This window comes from Myotis yumanensis, unplaced genomic scaffold (genome assembly GCF_028538775.1).
Source record: "Myotis yumanensis isolate MYYU_CA2020_CCGP unplaced genomic scaffold, mMyoYum1.0.hap1 SCAF_14, whole genome shotgun sequence".
Taxonomy (NCBI): Eukaryota; Metazoa; Chordata; class Mammalia; order Chiroptera; family Vespertilionidae; genus Myotis; species Myotis yumanensis.
The window spans coordinates 39,332,458-39,351,369 of NW_027223765.1; the positions used below are offsets into that span (position 1 = coordinate 39,332,458).

General features: G+C 41.1%; 1 long non-coding RNA gene across 1 annotated transcript in view; it reads right to left on the bottom strand.

Annotated features, from left to right (window-relative positions):
- LOC138992685 (uncharacterized) overlaps positions 1–18,549 on the bottom strand; it is a 155,966-nt gene extending 137,417 nt beyond the window's left edge. The window contains exon 1 of the long non-coding RNA XR_011468121.1: positions 18,432–18,549. This is a non-coding gene — a long non-coding RNA (uncharacterized lncRNA). The remainder of the gene's footprint in view (positions 1–18,431) is intronic.
- Positions 18,550–18,912: the final 363 nt, after the last annotated feature.

Sequence of the window (18,912 nt, forward strand, 5' to 3'; positions counted from 1 at the left end):
TTTCATTAACTCACCCATCATGCCTTGGCAGGGCCTGACCAAATGATTTCGCGGGCCTTCTGTGGCCCTCGGGCCGGATATTCCCTACCCCTGCTTTAGAGGCTTAAACCAATAACTTTAGCAACGAGTGTAATGAGAAGAGCAGAAAGTCAAAGGAATCAGGCTAAGCCATTACATTAAGCAACACTTCGTAGACATGTTTACAACATATTCCTAATATATGTATTTTCAGTAAAATGCAGACTTTTAAAGAAATGAAGCAAAACATTTCATAAAAAGTTAGGGAGCTGATATCTGAAGTGTGCAATTTTTCTAAATTACTATAATTGAAGTTACTGTTAGGTTGTGAGTGGGATGACTTCAAGAGTTCCCTAATTGGTCCCCAAGCATGCCAAGATTTCACCAGATAATGAAACGCTCCCATTAATCCATGCTCCTTTCAAGTCCCCAGAGAAAACTGCTCGTTTTCAGGTTAGTGAAGATGCCAAACCTTTCACTGGTCTGTGTTTCTGATGGGTGAGTTGATGCAGGAAAGAGAAATGTTTACATGCAATGACGGGCTTTTCTGGTGGGTGGGTAGGTGGGTGGGTAGGTGGTGGGTGAGTGGGTGGAGGAGGCTACGAATAATTCATGACTCACAAAGACATTCAAGAAATTTTCCAGGGGAACAGACACATCTACAGTTTTATAATTATGCTGTTTACAAAGATATATACCAAGTAACTCTATTTCTTTACTAATATAATTTCTCTATATCGGGTTGCAGAGAAGCCAAGCATGGCGGAGAGAAGCATGGCGGCACATGATGGCCTACTCTGGGTTAATGACCTTGCTGAACAGTGATTGTGCTTGCCTCTGTGAACATGTCTGGACATACACGACCAGAGATACCTACATATCACTAGGCCCCAACCCATGCCCCACATGCCAGGAACAAGACCCCTTCACTAATGAGGTGAGGCTATCTAAGTAGTTAAACTCAGAGAAATGGAATAAGTGGGAAAGACGTGATTAAGAGGAAGCCCACTAATTGTCTTAAAGTCCCCATTTACCCTTCACTTAATTTTTCTGTGTGCGGGGTGTTCCACACCTTGGCACATTGGTATTTCAGACCAGATCATTCTCTGTTGTGATGGCTGCCCCTGCATTGGAGGATGTTAACTAGCATGCTGAGCTTTCTACCCACTAGATGCTGGTAACACTCTCCCCCGAGTTGTGACAGCCAGAATGTTTCCAAACATTGCCTAATGTCACCTGGGGGACAAAATTATCCCTGGTAAAGAACCATTGCCCTAATGTTAACATCTCATATAACCATGGTAATTTGTAAAAACTAAAAATTAACACTGGTACATCACTATTAACTAAACTATAGACTATTCAGATTTCCCCCGTTTTTTTATTCACACCCTTTTTCTGTCTGAAGATCCAAGATACCATATTGCATTTAACAAGAGGAGCACTAAAATTATAAATCAATTTAATTGATATGAGGTTATTCAGTCTATTTCTTCTAGGGTCACTTTTGACATATATATATATATATATATATATATATATATATCTCAAAGACTTTGTCCATTTCATCTAAGTTCTCAAATTTATTGACAAACTGTTGTTTGTAATATTTCTTTATTATCCTTTTGTTGTCTGTAGAATGTGTGGTGATACCCACATTCATTCTGATACTGGTAACTCATACTTTCTTGTTTGATCATTCTGACTAGGTTGGTTGGTTTGCTGTTTATTTTATTAATCTTTTCAAAGAATAAGCATTTAGTTTCACTTATTTTCTCTACTGATCTATTTTCTATTTAAGTGATTTTTTTCTGATTTTCACTATTTTCTTCCTTCTACTTTGGGTTTAACTTGGTCTTTTTCTAGCTTCTTAAGATGGAAACAAATTATCATTTGAGATTTCTTCAATATAATTTAAAGCAGGGGTCCTCAAACTTTTTAAACAGGGGGCCAGTTCACTGTCCCTCAGACCGTTGGAGGGCCGGACTATAGTTTAAAAAAAAAAAAACTATGAACAAATTCCTATGCACACTGCACATATCTTATTTTGAAGTAAAAAAACAAAACGGGAACAAATACAATATTTGTATTTGCATGTGGCCCATGGGCCGTAGTTTGAGGACCCCTGATTTAAAGCTATAAACACACCTGTAAGTACTGATATGGATGCATCCCATAAATTTATGTATTTTGTTTTCATTTTTTATTAAAGTAATTTTTATTTTATTTTGTGAGTTTTCATTACCCCATAGGTTACTAAGAAGTGCGTTTAAACTCCAAATGTTTGGGGACTCTCCAGACATTTTTTATAGTAATTTTTAATTTAATTATTTTTGGTAAGAGAAAATACTCCGCATAATTTTAATTTGTAAATGTATTGAGTTGTTTTATGGCCCAGGATATGGTTACCTTGGTGACTATTCTACATGTACTTTAAATGAATGTGTGTTCTGCTACTGTTAGTTGGAATGGTCCATAAACATCTATTTGGTCAAGTTTATTTATAATGATCAAATTTTCAGTATCTTTACTGATTTTTGTTCTTATGCCCTAGTTATCGAATGCCATGTTGGACAGTTTTTGTTTTTGCATTACTTTCAATACCTTAAAAATATTGTTTCCTTGTAAACTAATACAAAATAACATTGAATGTAAATAGTAATTGAAAAATGAAATTTACAAAATATATATTGTTCTCTGGTCCTTTGGTTTACATAAATTTTCAGAGAAGTCTATAGTCACTCTTAATTTTTTCCTCTATTTTTCCTTCTGGCTGCTTTATGATTTTCTATCATTGATTGTCAGAAGTTTGATTTTGATGAATGTCAGTGTGGATTTTTGTGGGTGTGCTAATGTTGCTCAGGTTTTGTTGAACTTGGATATGTGCTTTACAGCGTTTAACACTGTATTATTGAAACAACTAAAAATTTTGATTTCTTCATATACTTTGTGTTTTTCTCTTTTGTGACTTAATGTTCGTTTGTTAGCTTGGTATTGCTCCACTGTGCTATTGGCAGTCTTTTTCCCTCTGTGCTTCACTTTGATGGCTCCCATTTCTGTGTTTTCAAAGCCACCCATCCTTTCTCCTGCAGTATCTAATCCTCTGTTAATCCAGCAAAAAATGCATTTCAGATGTTGACATTTTTTAATATTCAAAGTTCCATTTGTTTTTTTTATATTTCCTCTTCCTTCAATATGTCATATTTTCCTTTAAAAATGCTTGTTAGTCCTATAGATTACATTAATGAAAACCTTTTTTAAAGTCATTATATGTTGTTTCTATCATCTCTTGTTCCTGGAACTGTTGGCATTAAGTAATTTTTCTCCTGCATATTATTCATATTTTTCTTCTAAAAATATTTTTATTTTTCATGGATCCCAGATATTATGAATTTTGTTATGTTGAATACAGGATTTTACTGAATTTCCTGAAAGGGAGCTTGATTTTGTTCTGTCAAGTAATTCAACAGTTTACGTTAGCTCTACTTGATCCTCTCAAGGTTTGATTACAAGTTTTTAAGGAAGCATCTATTGAAGTCTCTACTCTAGGGATAATTTAGCACCACTATTAAAGTGTCACTATCCTGGAGTCTCTACTAAAGTCTATGTTAATTCAGTGATATCTCTCTACTCTGTCTGGTTCTGTATGAATTTTGGCTGACAGCTCGCCACTAATTAGTCCTTCCCTGCCAGTTGTTTTTCGTCAGTCCCATGGAATTTCATCCTGCATGTATCCATACTGGTGTTCAAAGATTTGAAAGGACTCTTATGCATATCTCCAGAGTGTATGCACTTCTCTCTCTCTCTCGCTCCCTCACTCTCTCGCTCTCTCCAACTATCTTCTAACCAGTGTTCTTCACCTCAAATTCTAGCTGCCTCAGTATCCCTGAACTCTGATCTCTCTTTTCAACTCACTGAGATCACCAGGCTTTGTCTGGTCCTTCCTCCCTGTACCATGGTAGAAAAGATGCTCCTAGGAAAGAAGTTAGGGTACACATCGTATTCTCTTCGTTTACTTTCTCTCCTGAATCATAGTCATTCTGCCTGTTGTCCAATGTTCAAAAACCCTTGTTTTCAGTAGTTTAGCCAGTTTTCTAGACATTTACAGCAAGAAGGCAAGTCCTGTCACAGATACTCATGTATGGACACAAAAGGAAGTCTCCATGCAGGCTTCTGGAGGGGCTGTCTGCCTCTCCTAGTTTTATTGCTGACCTGGCAAGGGTGCTAGATGCCGTACCAGGCACTTTCTTGTGATAAATCAGTTGCCTGCAACTGACATGTGAGGCTGTTATTTTTTTCAATCATCGAGGGTCCAGAGGTCATAAGGGCAATAACTGATTGGTTTGAACCTAGGTCTTCCTGCCTCTGAGTTCAGTACTTTTTATAATTCAAAAAGCAGTATGTTACTTACAGGGATTTCTGGATGAGTCCTATAGATCTCAGTTTCCTCCTTTAATTTCCCATTCCCCAAGGTATTACTTGGTCTTTAGCCTCTGCATTAAGAAGCTCTAAATATTAATGAGCCAATTTAATAAGAACGGTCAACTGAGGTCCAGTGGGCTGTCTGATTTTTCTCAAGCCACTGAAAATATTAAACAACAAGGGGAAGTAAGGAAACAAGATTAGCACTTATGTCTCAGAACATCTAGAATAGCATTTCTTCCATTACAACCTACGGGAGAACACTAGTTATTTAACTGATTGTACTTTTTTTTTTTTTCAAGAAAACAATCTTTAAAATAATAAATCCTTAATTTATTTTTATTAAATAATAAATCCTTAATATAAATTAACATCTTCAATCTGTTCTTCCAGCTCACTCTCTCAAATCTGACCTCCACAATATGAAATGAGATTTAAATACACTGACATTCTTTCAACCATGTCCTTTACAAACAGATTCAAGGGTCTGCTTTGCTTGAAATGACTGACACAAGTTGACTTGTAACAAGTAATTGGTTGTGTAGTTTTATACAGGTCAAAATCTGCAACAGTCCGTTTCCTAATTGCTGTTTTGGGTGTGCTCACTGGTTTAAAATCAATTTAGTTGCTTGGGTAGTTCTCAGGCACTGCCTACATGCCACAAAATAGTAAAGTGCAATGATTATTCCTAGCCTGTGGATCAAGCTTACCCAAGCCTTTCTTTCTCATCTAAAAGATAATGTCAAGGTCATACAGCCATCTGGGCCTCAGTTTACTAAACTATAAAATGGCAGCTGGAAATAACTGACTTAAGTGCCTTTAAGATTTCTTCCCAATTCCAGCATTTTAGAATTCTATTTTTAAGTTTGTTTCACTGGCATTGTATCAAGTAGGAATACATATTAATTGGTATGTTTGCGATCATCCCGTACAATGACAAGCCAGGTTCAAAATGGTGTCAAGCCATACAAATAAAAATTAGACAGTGATTTCTGTATAATTAAAATATTCAGTAGCTTCTAGTTACTTGAAAAATCAGTGAAAGCCTTCTAGGATATCAGTGATAGATAGGACACAAAGATAATTTTTCCCAGTGGTTTTCAAAATATAGTGAGAATCCCCTGGATGGCTTGTGAAAACACAGATTGCTAGGCCCCACACCAGAGTATTTGAGTCAGTAGGTCTGGGGTGAGTCCTGAGAATCTAAATTTCTAACAGACCCCCAGGTCATGCTGATGCTGCAGGTCCTAAGATCAGACTTGAAGAACTGATTGAGCCCAACCCAGTGGTCGGCAAACTCAGTAGTCAACAGAGCCAAATATCAACAGTACAACGACTGAAATTTCTTTTGAGAGCCAAGTTTTTTAAACTTAAACTATATAGGTAGGTACATTGTTATTAACTTAATTAGGGTACTCCTAAGGCTTAGGAAGAGCCGCACTCAAGGGGCCAAAGAGCTGCATGTGGCTTGCGAGCCGCAGTTTGCCGACCATGGGCCCAACCCATTGCTTTCTTCTCCTCAAATGTTCCATAGAGTCATGGAAAGAGCTATAGAGGAGTAATAGCATCTGTCCAACATCATACAATAAGCCTGTCCCAGAGCCAGTTCTACTGGTCGTCAAACCCTTGTACTGTTTCTACACGATCTCCCATGTCCTAATTTTTCTGGAACATTTAGAAACATGTCCTAAAGCAGTGGTTCTCAACCTTCCTAATGCCACGACCTTTTAATACAGTTCCTCATGTTGTGGTGACCCCCAACCATAAAATTATTTTCGTTGCTACTTCATAACTATAATTTTGCTACTGTTATGAATCGTAATGTAAATATCTGATATGCTATATGTGTTTTCATTGTTACAGATTGAACATAATTAAAGCATAGTGATTAATCACAAAAACAATATGTAATTATATATGTGTTTTCCAATGGTTTTAGGCGACCCCTGTGAAAGGGTTGTTGGGCCCCCAAAGGGGTGGCGACCCACAGGTTGAGAACCGCTGTCCTAAAGGATGTTGTTAATGTGTTTCTCTGGATCTCAATGTGATATGGACACAGTAGAGTGTACAAGCCATAACAGAAGGATCATAACGTAAGAAATTGAAAATCCAGATAAGTTACATGTTAACTGCCCTTTACTCTCATCAGTATAACTTTGTATCAGAACTTCTAACTTTAACCTAATATTTTTGGTTTTTTTGTACCCCTGACTTTTCAAAAGTGCTAATACATGCATACCTCCTTTTATTGCACTTGGCTTTATTGCACTTCACAGATGTTGCTTCTCTTTTTTTTAATCATCCTGATTTATACTTTTTTATTTTTTTATTTTTTAATTCTTTATTGTTTAAAGTATTACATAAGTCTCCTTTTTCCCCCACCGACCTCTCCCCGGCCACTCCCACCCCCCAGCACATGCCCTCACCCCCCTACTGTCTGTGTCCATTGGTTATGCTCATATGCATGCATACAAGTCCTTTGGTTGATCTCTTACCCCTTAACCCCTCCGCCTTCCCTCATAGGTTGGAGTCTTTTCAATGCTTCTATGACTCTGGTTCTATTTCTGTTCATCAGTTTATGTTGTTCATTATATTCCACAAATGAGTGAAATCATGTGATATTTATCTTTCTCTGACTGGCTTATTTCGCTTAGCATAATGCTCTCCAGTTCCAATGCAAATGGTAAGAAAGCCTTCTTTTTTACAGCAATCGCTTCTTTTTTGCAAATGGAAGGCAAGTCCCTCTACCAGGAAAAGGGCTATGACTTTTCTTTCTAAGGTCTAGAGCTGAACCTGTAATAACTCTAAGGTACACATGTATTCATTCAATTGCTAGAAATATAAGTTAACATAATCAAAGCCACTTTACATAATACTGTAACATTTAAAATTAAATATAAAGGAAAATTTTCACAAATGGCAAGACTATCAAGAATACTACCTATCCTGTAAGCAAAGGAGATAAGAGACCTTAGTACCACATAATATGAATGTGTGTTAAGACAGACAACCCAAGAATTCTAATTCTAAAACCTGAACTGTTGTGAATATGAAAAGGTCTGTATTCTTTTAACCATGTAGCTTTTGGTGCCTATTACAAATAAAGAAGCTCAATGGAGCTGTTGTTTATTCCATTCTATTTTACCATCTTATCCCTCTAGCTGAACCTCTTAGGTGAAACAACCTTGGAGAAGAGGAGGCAGAGGAAGGGACGGAGAAGAAATGTAGAGGAAGGAAGACAAAGCTACACTCAGACCATCAGACCCTGATAAAACTGACAGAACTCAGTGAGTCTGGGCAAGTCCTAAGAAGTGAAAAAACTCTGAGGTCAGTCCAAATGACAGGCTATTCATTGGGCGTTTCGTGGTCACTTGTGATCTAGCAAAGCAATCAATCACAAGTCAAGGGAAAGGTGGAGCTTTGTAACTACATGTCAGAGGCACTGGACCAGATTAATAGGGTTCTAGGAAGTGGACTAATTAAATCAACATCAACACCTTCTGAACAACTCTGAAGTTTAGTCCGGTTCTTTCCTTTTTCAACGTTTTTTTCTAGAGGGGAATGGACAGTGAGTGTTGATTGAGACCCTTAAGAGGACAGCGACCATTAGCCAAAAGTACATAACATCTTATCTTCCTTTTCCTATTGGACTTTTTTTTTTTTATGGCTAAACTGCTTCTCCAGAACCGTGAATCTCAAGGCCAGTTTCCCCTTAGAATCATCTGGGGAATTTTAGAAAACAAGAGATACTCAAGTCCCAAGTCAAATGAAATAAAAATTTCTGTAAATTCCTCAGTCGTTTCTGACGTGCAGCCTGGTGTGAGAAAGCCTTTTCTAGGACAATCTCCATTAAGGGTTAACAGGGCCCAGTTCTATTCCTCCTTCCTATGTGACATCAAGATATATTTTCTATAGAAAAACTCAACAGTAATTTCCACTCAGAAGGAATAATTGTTGAGGGGTTAAGAACATAGACTCTGCTACCAGCCAGCCTGGGTTTAAACCCCCTCACCTACCATTTACTCATTAGCTGACTGAACTCAGAAAAGTCCCTCAATCTCTTTATACTTCATTTTCCTGCTCTAGAGGAGGATAATGCTTTTACTTAGGACATAGGGTTGTGGTGAGATTAAATCACCTTCAACAGTGCCTGTTATATAGTAAGTACTGTCATTATTTCCCAACCTATCCAGGAGACAAGAGAGTATAATGGCTGAAAAATACAGACTTTAAAACAGACTCATTTTCAGATCCTGGTTCTGCCAGTGAACCAACTGTATGATCCTGCAAAACTTATTTAATCTCCCTGGTTATCCAGAAAATAGAGGTAGTAATAGTGCCTATCTTAAATGGTTGTCAGGAAGATTAAATGAAGCGATTTGTCACAGGCTTAGCATAGAGTCTGGCTCAACAATACGTTCTTGTCATAACTATTACAGCTAACTTAAGAGCAAGGAATGGATTCATTATACACTTCAGTAAGACCTAGAGTTGACTTTTCCATCTCAGGTGAGAGGGAACATTGTGTTTATAGAGGTCACCAGTCTTTTCTCTGGGAGAGTGAAGAAAAAAAAAAGGAGGACAATCTACAAACAAATTGGTGAGCTTGAAGCGGCAGACCTCAGTTATCCCTGGGAGAAAATGGATTATCGTCATTAACGTCTGCTGTCTCCAGCCCAGATGCAAAAGCCAGAGGCATCTTAATTATAAGCAGCTTCACAAATTAATCTCCATAATTCTAATACTACAGAAATTAACCTCTTGTCCTGAGAAGGTCAAGTTAAATGTCAGTCCCAGATGGAGCCTGAAGAGGCGGTCTGATTCAACACCAACAACACAGTTGGCTACACAGCTGTGCATTCTTCCTCTGAACTGCCATCGATTTTTCCAAAAGCATAAGCTCTAAAGACATTTTAAACATTAAGATCTGAGGAGGAATTCTTGTTTTCGTGATTCGAGTCAGAGTGCACCTGCAGACTCAGTAAGAGTTGAATGTGTATTTGGCCCAAAAGTTTCATTTTGGATAAAGACATGATGAGACACAAGAGGACAGGTATGTATTGGCTTTGCAGGTCTGCAGAGCAAAGGAAGGGAGTGTGATCCCCGCTGATTAGATGGTACAGTTTCCTCACTGGCTTTGGAGTTTAAAAATAAACACCACTTTCCTAATTTTTGTAATTGAGGACATGTATGTGTTTAGCCTCTGGTTAGCAGCAAGAAAACATGGATCCATAAAACATAATGTAGCCCACATAGGTGGGAATGCTCCTGTGCTCACAAGTCAGTCAGCACATCCATTTGCGCCACCCAACGTAGCTGGTCCCATCGTATGTTAGAGAACAATGGGTATCATTGTTTTCATAACAAATGTTTATTATTTGAGATGAACTCTTGAAAATACATAAGCTTTATGTACAATTATTAAGCTGTCAGGAATAAAATGTAGTATAATGCGCAAAAGGCAGTAGATGAATCCTGCCAGAAATAAAATTACCACTAGAGTTAAAGTTTTTTTTAAAAAAACTGTCATGTGAGAGAAAGCAACAGTCAGCCAAAGGTGGGTTTGGGGCACTACGGTATAAGCAACTTATCAAATGGCTGAGCTTTGAAAACAACCTACAAGGACCTCTTTTATTAGCCTCCAAATTTCAGTACTTAGAATTTTGCTCTATTAACTGGCAAAACAAATAGAAGAGAATTGTTTCTCTCGAGATATTCAACAAAAAAACTATAGCAGAAAAAGAGTTTAGATATTTTTTTTCTGGGCAAGTCATTATCTGTCTAAAGTTCTTGATTTCTCACTTTTTAAAATAGGGATGAGAGCCACTTCACTTCCAGAGTTCACTCTCTTCCCCACAAAACAGTTTGAGTTTGGTATCACATCTCTAGGGTATCTGGAGGGAAATTTAAGTGAAGGAGAAGATTAATATTAACCTTGTTATGATTTTTCACTTGAGACTCAGGCTACCAACATGTTTAGAGGGCTGAAATCGTAAAAGGCAATGTACTCTGTGGTTGAATGCCATCAGAGGAAGTTACCCCGTGCATTTCAAAACTACCTCACTGTGCTAGCTCACGTCTAAGTACCAAGCAATCTGCATGAAGAATTTTTAGATAAATCTTATATTCCAGCATGTTCAACAACAACAAAAGGTAAAATTAGCACACTGGTGAAGCTTAACTATCATGGAGGCAGGCTCTTTGGTCAAAAGCTACGGCATTTAGCTAATATGAGCTGACCATACAGCTTTCCAACACCAAATCGGCGGCATGTCTCATGGACAGCTCTCAGCTCTGCTTTCAGGAGTTGCTTGTGCGTGTCCTCCTAAAAGAAAATCCAGACTGGTGGCTTCAGTGAGAAGTGGAGGATCTGAGGATCAGACTTAAGTAGAATTCTACCCTAAAATTTGCTCTTACGAGTACAAATTTTCTTGAACCCCCAAATAATAGCTATTCTTGTTATTATTAACATTTGCTGCCTACTTACACTGTGCTATGAACTGTACTATTTTTCTTACATTATCTAATGAAATCATCATGAAGACCCATTACTTATGCTACTTCTAGAAAGAGAAATTATTATGACTCTCTTATAAATAAAGAAGGTGGGGCTCAAATAGGCCAAGTCCTTGCCCAAGTTCACTTGATTATTAAGGGACAGAGCCAGTACTTGAACCTACATCCTCTTACTTCCAGGTATTCTATCTGTGAGGCCTCCTTCTAATGTATACTAGTTCCTATTACCCATCTGTTACTTCCTGTTACCCACCTTCCACCCTTTACCATGACGAACTTGTTTGGGACATAAAGCTGAACCAGGACGCCACCATCTCTAGCTCTAGAAGTTATTTCTTCATTCATTCATTTACTCAGAAAATTTGTGTAGATAGAGCACTACAAACTGCTATTGCTATGATTAAAAAGACAAAGAAAAAATGAATATAACCTTTGCTATATGAATTTATCTATAGTTACCATACATCCAAGGTTTTTTGAGAGGACAGTCCTAGTTTTAAATATTAGGCCACTGATTTCTACTTGGAGTGCAGAAAAATGTAGTTACCCTCAAAGATGAATGGAAGCCAGACATATATTAAGCAAAGTTTACAGTATATTATGACAATATACTGGGCCCTCAGGCTTCCAATCTCTGAAAAAAATTTAAAAAGCTTGAGAGAAAGATAAACCACCTCTAGGAATGACCAAAAGCCCCCTTTAAATTACCATAAACATAATAACCCAATACCAAACAAAACAAAAACCAAGGACAAATGAGACTGACACTAAAGTAAACCTCAAAATCTAACATGACAATTGTTACAGGAAAAGGAACCAGTGTTTATTGAAGATCTTCTATGTGCCAATACATTACATAAATTCTCACTTAATCATGGGACCTGGAGAATATTTTGCTAAGCGAAATGCGCCAGAGAAAGACAAGTATCACATGATCTCACTCATATGTGGAAATCTAATGAACAAAATAAACTGATTAGCAAAATAGATCCAGAGACACAGAAGCATGGAACAGACTGTGGAATCTCAGAGGGAAGATGGGGGTGGGGGGTTGGGAAGGGGGTGGGAGGGAAGAGATCAACCAAAGAATTTGCATGCATATATGCATAACCCATGGACACAGATAATAGGGTGGTGAAGGCCTGGGGAGGGGAGGTGAGGGCAGGTTAGAAGGGGTCAATGGGGGAAAACAGGGGACATATGTAATATTTTCAATAATAACGATTTTAAAAAAATAATCATAATTGTTCTTTTTTATATATATGAAAAAAACTGATGCTCAAAGAAACTATTTAAATTGCCCAATCTGGCTAGTAAACGGCAGAGCCAATATTTGGACGGGGTTTTGATGCTAAAAGTTGTCGTCTTTCCATTGAGTTGATTTTAAGCCTAATCCAGTTTCTATGTCCAGGCAGCATGTAGATTACAAAGCACGGTCTTTGCAACAAAGCATCAAGCCTGCCCTGGCAGATCCCAGTCTCAGAGCGGGAAAGAGGCAGAAGACAGACTACAGCCTTGAAGAAGGGGAGGTCCCTTTCTAATGGTTTGAGGGGATGTCCACAAAGTATTTTACAGTTTGAGATCATTATCTAACTTGATGCAACAGTCTTGTGAGAGAAATGGATTAGTCCATTCGCATGGTGTTGTTAGTCTCCCCGGATTTCAACTCCTCAGAAAGAATAGAAAAATTCAGAGACAGCAAGATCCCTCCCTCAAAACTGACTAGTTTAAAGAAATGTAGAATTTGCCAATAATTCTACCTTTTTTTTTTCTGATTTTCAAAGCTTCCTTTGAAGTACTGAGACAGTTATGTTTGATAATTTGGGCATAAAGAGAGTGAAATTAGCATACTGGTGAAGCTTAACTATCATGGAGGCGGGCTCTTTGGTCATCCCATATTAGCTAAATGTCTTAGCTTTTGACCAGAGAGCCTGGGTGTGGGTAAAAAGAGAGTGGATTTCATCCTCCACCACAGACAGAATGCAGCCGCTCAGGTAACCACTGACTTCCATTTCATCTTATTCGAAATAGCAAGAGTTACATTACAGCAAGAGAGAGTACAAATGTTCCTGGCTTTGGTGCCGCTTTATTTCTGTCCACTAGCCTTTACAAAATGTAAATTCAAGAATACAGAAGACTCCAACTGTTAGAGAAGGGAGATACGACCTTCTTTTCCTTCCTCGACACGCTGTGCTACGCATATTTTATGATGGTTACATTTCAGCGATTAATTCATAACATGACAGAGGCAGCATGCAAACAGACTTACAGCTTATTTTTAATAAGTGCTAATACATTTATGTCCTTCCTGCCAGACTCCCCTTCTATAAACATTTGGCTTCCCAGATTATATCCATGAAAATTAATGATCTGTCACTAGCCTTGCCTCTGTCTTAATGAAGTAGTTACTCAGAGTGATTGAAGTCAGGTGTGAGAAACCCGTTTCTCCCACGGATGATAAAGCGCTTTCCTCATTCTTTGCACAAATTTAATTAGGTGAAAAAAAAATTAATTACTGCCGCACAATGATTTCGCATTTTCAACAAGTGAAGGGGGCCTTGTCGATATTGGAAAGCTTTTCTGCACAGAAAAAGGCAAAATAGAAGACATATCAAAAATTCAAATGCATTTGTACATTCCTTGCTTTGTGAAAAGCAAATTGCAAGATTCACAAAAGTGAGCACCTTTATTGAGCAACTCGTAATTCTCAGGGCTAAGTGCTATGGGAAAGTTAAGAGTGGGGGGTTGGTAAAGAGAACTGAATGTGGAAGAGGACGGCTACATTTAGCGGGGTCTCCTCCAAGGGCATGGCTATCCAATTGAAATCTATGTGCCACCAAAAGCCCGCCAGGAAGAGGTCTGGAGGGAGAATGGTGCAAGGGCAGGAACACCCAGCACTAAGACCCAGGGGCAGGAACACGTCTGTCACGTGAGGCCATGTCTTAACTGTCATATTTGGGGCTGTATAATTCTGTGTCATTGGGTGTCATTCTGTGCATTGTGGACGTTTAGCAGCATTCCTGACCTCCACCCACTAGATGCCAATAGTTATTCCGCTGCCATGGTGACAGCCCACAGGTCTCCGGGCACTGCCAAATGTCCCCTGGGGGGAGGGGACATCTCCCAAGGCTTGGGAATCATGGTGCTAGAGGAAAAGACCTAGGCCACGTGGCTGGGAATCTACAGCAAAGGAACAGGAGTAAGCCAGAGCTAAGTCATCCATGCAGCCCCACTCCAGGCCTCAAGACCTCAGACATCCTTGCTCCCAGGCACACCGGAGGGCCTCATGGGAAGTTCACACTGACGAAAATTGTAGTTTGACAAAACCAGGGACTTCCTCTATCTTGGGGAACCAGGAGACGCCCCAGGTGCTTGCTCCTCTGCCTGTGTCCATCCTCAGCGTGCTCACAGCCCTTGGTACTCCCTCGGTCACCCCAAGCCATGTCACTGGGCTCCCCCCAGCCTGTCTTCAGGGGCTCTGCCTTCCTGTTTGTAAGTCAATTGACACCCTGGTTACTCTGCAGAAGAAAAAAATCTCAGAACCCAAGAGAAGTGAATGCACTAAGACTTTAGCCATAATGGTTTCATGAGGGTGGAGATTAAAGAAGATACCTTCTTGAGGAAGAAATAAATGCGCATATAAGGAACCTGGAATTTAATGCATGTTTTTTGGCCTATTTTCTCATCCATTTTGCTCCTTTACCTATGAAACAGGATCACTTTTATTAAATACCTGTTTAGTCGCAAGATAAGTCTGGGGAAGATGGGTGCAACAGCATGCCCCTAAATAAGCCATTAAGAGTCATAGGCGGCCCTAGCCAATTTTGTGGATAGAGCGTCAGCCTGCAGACTGAAGGGTACTGGGTTCGATTTCGGTCAAGGGCACATCCCGAGTTGCGGGCTTGATCCCCAATAGGGGGTGTACAGGAGGCAGCCGAACAATGATTCTCTCTCATCATTGATATTTCTATCTCTCTCTCCCTCTCCCTTCCTTTCTGAAATCAATAAAAATATTTTTTTTACAAAGTCATAGACGAACGGGTGGAAGGGGCAGAGAAGCACAGGTGGCAAAGCAGCAGGTTATCCCAAGGAAGTGAGCTTTGCTCCCGGATAAATTACTGACAGGTAATTACAGGACACGTGACTGGGAGCAAGAAGTCTCATCTTTTCTCTGAGCCCCCAACCCAGACTATGCTCCAGAGAAGGGGTCCTCAAACTTTTTAAACAGGGGGCCAGTTCACTGTCCCTCAGACCATTGGAGGGCCGGACTATAGTTTAAAAAAAAACTATGAACAAATTCCTATGCACACTGCACATATCTTATTTTTTTGAAGTAAAAAAAAAAAAAACGGGAACAAATACAATATTTGTATTTGCATGTGGCCCGCGGGCCGTAGTTTGAGGATCCTCCCAGTGAGAGGGCTGGGGCTTAACAAATACCACTTCCATCTCAATGAAGTTTATCAGGAGTGCTGCTTCACATGTTTTCTTTCTTGTATGTCATAGCTCCTAAAAGCCAAAATGTTGTAAGAGAATTGATGACGAAGGGCAAGTACCATTGCAATGATTGTACTGGATAGGAGAAAGCTGGCGGTCTTTTCTAAGTTTAACGTAACGCTTTCTTGCATTGCTGTGTGCCATGAAGTTATAAGAATCTGGCTCACGCTGATGCATTCGGTCTCATAATACCAACATGAAGCAAATGCTATTATTTCCCCACTTAATGAGAAACACAGGCACAGAGAGATCAAGTGACTTCAACAAGGTTGCACAGCTACTCAGTCAAGGAGGCAGGATTAGAACCCAAGCAGAGCTTATGAGGCAGCCACTCCCCGCTTTGCTTCTCACGGACAACTCAGAAGGAAGCAGCACGAGGGTTGATTGTTTGTTTTCATTTGTTTGGATAGAATCAAGAAACACATTTCTCCTAAGGATCAAAGGGCTTTCCGCAGAGAAAGTGAGATTTTAGGATAAGCACAGGGGAAATGCCCCAGCTATTTGGGTTCAGAGATACCTCATAAGATCGCTTCCATGTCTATGGATTCAGTTTCTGAAAACTTAAGAAAGAATAATAATAGTTACTCATCATCAACTGCCAATTTATAATCAGAGGTAGGGGGCTGGGGGGAGAATGGCTGATCTCACGGGAGACTAGCCATCACTGGTTCCCTTCCCAGCAGCTCCATGACCCAGCTCATGGGATCTGACACCGAGCAGATGGGCCTTTGAGTTCCAGAAATCTCTCTGAGCTCTGTTTCCTTGACCACTTCCTCTCCAGGTCGTTAGACCTGTCTGTATCTTTTCATTTGCTGCAGTTCTTTGAAACACAACAGAGGCAAGCACCTGGATCGTCTAATTTTAGGTCCAGGAGGCATCAACAAAACACATGGTTCCATCCCTGACACAAACATATTTCCTAATAAAGTGAAACATTATGGGCTTCTTGTGAGCAAGGCTGATGACACTGCAGACACTAAAAGAAAGAAGAGAATTTGAGCATCCAGGATTGAAAGAGCCAGACATGCATTGCTTTTGTCAGGTGTCATCATAAAAGGATAATCATGACTCCCCAAACCACCCATCTATTTTAATACTCCTAGATGCTAACGGTGTGAATTTTTTGTTTGTTTGTTTTTCCACCGGTACCTAGCTGGACCAATCATAATGCATTTGCTAGAAATATATAAACAAATGGTTCTTTAATAATTCATTCATGCTTGGAACAGAAAAAGAAATGGCTACAGTTTATAAGAGGATAAAGCTATAAGGGAGGATAACGGGCAGGCAGACAGTTGAAGAGCGTTGTGGTCCCTGCACAAACGGAGATGAATCAGGCTGGACTCCAAAGCCCATGACGGGTCCAAGACAATCCGATCAACAAATACCCATCGAATCCCTACTTCATCCTAGGAACCGTGCTGCATGTTGCAGTAAGTCACGGAATGCTCCCAATGATCAGGTGAAATAAACGTCGCCAGCCTTTGTACTTTTAACCGAGTAGGACCCAGGTCTCAGAGAAACCAAGTATCGTGCCCAGGCCACCTGCCTCATAAAAGGCCCATTTGGAGTGCACCTGCGGATCTGCCTGCGTTCCAAGTCGGAGCTCAATAAATGGCGGCTTTGGGATGTTAATCCTGACGATGTGCTTCCATCTCAGTACTCCAGTCCAGCACACAGCTCTCAATAAAGACTGCTGGCTCAGGGAGCCAAATAAGTCAATTAGGCCACAGATAAATGCATACTAGGCCCATGACAGAATGGAGGTAGACCTGTGGGACCCTCTTCCCTCCCTTCATCTGGGTAACCACTGCTCATCTTACAGTCTCAGAGAGACCCCACTTCCTCAAGGTCCTGCCCTCCCTAACAAGGTCAAATGTGCTAGTTAGACTCTCTTGTAGCCCAGGAGCCCCTCCTACATAGAACTTACTGCAGTCGAGGTTTATGTCTGATGGTGAGACTACGTGATTGACATGTCTGCCCCATAAGACTGCATGCTCCCTCCCGGCGGCAGGGACTCCACTGCATTAGGGACACCACTGTGTCGCGATTGCCTGGACAGGTGAAGCAAGCACCGGGGAGTACTTATGAAATAGGTGAAAAAAGGTTCAGCTGACAGAACAGCGGCCAACGAGCAGGACACTAACTCCCAGAGGCCACGTCCAACCCTCCGATGCCCCTTTTCCAACAGCCCTGGCTGCGCAGGCTGTGGCACCAGCGGTCTCCCTGTGTCGGGGACACAGAAGGCTCAGTCGGTGCTGCACGCCAGCTTCCTCTCGTCTCCTTTTACTCTGAGCCTAATTTCCTAGATGAGCAAATGTTACCCCGCCGTAAAAGGCACACCGACTGTCCAAGGCTGCCTAACGAGTGTAATGACAGCATCCCGCATGCTAATCACCTGCCCTCCACAGGGCGCCGCTTCTAGGAGCCCCCGGGACGACGGAGAGCACCTGCCGCGAAGATCGACTGCGTGTGCTCTCACCAGGACACGTGGGCAGGTGCACTTCAACTCAGCCTCTTCCCAGTGGGAGGCAAATGGATCTGATCGAGGTACTGGGAGGAAAAGCGTTTCTGGAGTCAGGCTGCTCACAACAGCCCTGAATGGGAGAGATGGTTTTACTGTCAAGTCTATTGCCCAGCAAAGCTGGTGAAGCGCCCAGCAACCGCTTTCGAGTTTCAACAAGAGCGTCTGCTTTCCCCAAGAACACATCAAACCTCTGTGGGCAGTTCAGTCCGTTTCTTCTCACCGGATGCTCTTCCAGAATCCCGGGCCCCCTCTGCATCCAAGAAGCAAGGACCGTGTGGAAAGAGGTAGAAAGGGGCCGCAGGGAAAGCATCCTGCTATGACACCACCTGCCACACGACTTGATCTTGTCATGAGCTTCGTGTCTCCTTTCTGTCCTCAGCTCCTAGGACCCAGCTGCACCTTTCGCCCACTGTAACCCGGCCGCTGGGATACCAGCTGGCTGATCACTCACCGTCTCTCACGCCGGCATTTCCAGGTCCGGGCTGAACTTTGCCTGCAGAGGGCCACCTCTGGCTCTGAGTCTCGAGTTCGAATCCTGGCTGGGTCGCTTATTCAGGCATCTGCAAACTTTTCCTGTAAAGAGCCAGACAGTAAATATTGTCAGATTCGCAGGCCATCAGGGCTCTGTCCCACTCCTGGACACGGCAGGTGTCACACAGAAGCAACCAAAGACTATACCTAAGTGAGTAAGTGTGGCTGTGAGAGGACACGGTCACCAGTATTATGGGCAGCCCAAGACGTCTCTGTTCCCTCAACCCACTCCAGGACCTCCGAGGGCCTCGGCTAACAAACACCATGGCAGAGGCTCCAGAGTTTCAGTGAATTCCTGGACACTGTCCCTCCGTGTCCTTCTGGCTGCCCTGATTTATCCCTGAAGATGGAGCACAAACTTCCCTTTCTCGCCCACACTCTCCTCTAGGCCATGCAGCCTC